Genomic DNA, 2,178 nt, shown 5'->3' on the forward strand with positions numbered 1-2,178 from the left:
CTAGGAGGCCTAGGTTTTAAAGAGCTTGAGAATGTTAATCTTGCTTTGCTTGCACAACAGTGCCGGCATATCTAACACATCTCGGATACGTTGTAGGTCGAAGGGGAAAATTTTCCCCATTCCTCCTTTTTGGAATTAAAGCTTCCCCAAAATCTAATTGTTCTTGGGTCTAGGAGATCTTGCTAAATGGTAGGTTTACTTGTCAATTAGGTTTTCGTCGTAGAGTGGGAGATGGTAACTCCATATCCATTTATAGGGATTCATAGCTTCCTTCCCTCCCTGGTGGGCATATCCTCAATATGCCCTTAGATCCTGGAGCTTTAATGGTTTTTGATTTAATATCACAACCTTTTAAACAATGGAATTTTGGCTTGATTCGATTAATTTTTTCTACTGCAAAATGTGTTGCTACCTCTCCGAGTCCTATCAAGGGTCCCTCAACTCCTGACCCTTTCTAGATTAGGATTTGGAAGTTGCCTTTAATTCTTAAGATAAAACTATTCTTATGGAGATGTGATTCTAATGCTTTAGCAGTAAATAAACTTGTAATTGTGTATCATTAGTCTACTAATGCCTCTTGCCCCTTGTGTTTGGTTGAGGAAGAATCTATTGCGAGCATATGTTGGTTAATATCTCTTTTATGATTTTTTATTTTATTTTATTTGTGGGGGGGGGGGGGAGAGGATTAGAAATTCCAAATCAATGGTTGGTTGTGGCCTTGTGGATCAGTGGATGAGTTTGACAAATGATATGGGATTTGGGTTTGAGACGAGAATTTGATGAGAAATCGATGAGATTTTAAATTAATTCTTGCTATATCGAGGCTAGTCCATCATTGGTAGACCAAAGGAATGTTTAGTTATATAGAAAAAGAGAAAAAAACGAATGAGAAGTTAGTTATTTAAATATGACTTTTTTAGGAGACAGTGACGTGCTGTCGTTGGATCATACCGAAATTATGGTTCATACTTCATAGCTAGTGTTTTAGTGCATGGTATCGGAACGGATATCGATAGAGTATCGGTCTGGATCAATTGTATCGGATAAAATTACCTTTAAAATTTTTAAAAAAAATAAGTTTTCTGATCATTTTATCCTTTATCTGTACCATACTAACGATACGGTATTGGCACAGTATTAATATCGGTGACTAGTAAAATCGATACATATCGCCTGATACGGGAGATATGATATCGATACTTAGAACCATGATAGCTACGGCCTATGGGGTTCTCATCTCATGTGGGACCTTCTCTCACTATTTGCTAGATCGGAATCAGTTAGGGTATCATACTATTCTATTTATTCTAATCTGACTGTCAAGTTTTAGCCGTTCTTCCTAATCTTTTATCCATTAATTAGATGGGTGTGAATCTCGTTTCCCATTTATTTATAGATAAAGATTTTTATTATTATTTTTTTTTTCTTTTTTTGAGGTAAGAATTTATAGATAAAGATAGATTCACTCTAAAGCTATAAGATAGAAAGGAACCGAACCATTCGCTACCTAAGTCCATCTTGATTCACGTGTCTCGCGAGCCTTCATCACTCTGGTGGTCCATTGAACAACTAATTCTAAATGTTTGGATGTCACCATCCATGGTTTTAGTGCACATTATCGGATTAGGTATCGGTCACCTTCAGAACCGATATGGTATTGAAACGGAACAGTTGAATTGAATAAGTTTATTTTTGGGTTTTTCTTCAAAAAATGGATTTTTGATTATTTTACCCAAAATTCATATTGTTTCACCAACATAGTATCGATCACCTTCAAAAACCCTGTAGTATCAAACTATCAACTGTATCGGGCAATCTGACACTGATACCTCAAACCATGCCACCATGGCAGATGGCACCACACCTTCTAAACTTGAAATGTCTAATTAGGCCTGCTTCAATGGTAAGGTGGAAAGCATGAGTTCTAGACTTTCATTACCATGGGTTTTCTGAATTTTTTATATTAATTATATTAATTTTAAGAGTTTATTGATTTATTTTCATTCAGTATTATATTTTAAACTTTATGAATATGTTATCCATGTGTTTAATTAATCATAGATTCAATCAAATCAATTTGACATCCCACGTGGTAATATAATATTTTCAAAATGTTAAAATTGATTGAAAACCAAATATGATAAAAAATAATAATAATAATAAGTGGTTAAATGGTTG

Source organism: Telopea speciosissima, chromosome 3 (genome assembly GCF_018873765.1).
Source record: "Telopea speciosissima isolate NSW1024214 ecotype Mountain lineage chromosome 3, Tspe_v1, whole genome shotgun sequence".
In the NCBI taxonomy this organism is placed as follows: domain Eukaryota; kingdom Viridiplantae; phylum Streptophyta; class Magnoliopsida; order Proteales; family Proteaceae; genus Telopea; species Telopea speciosissima.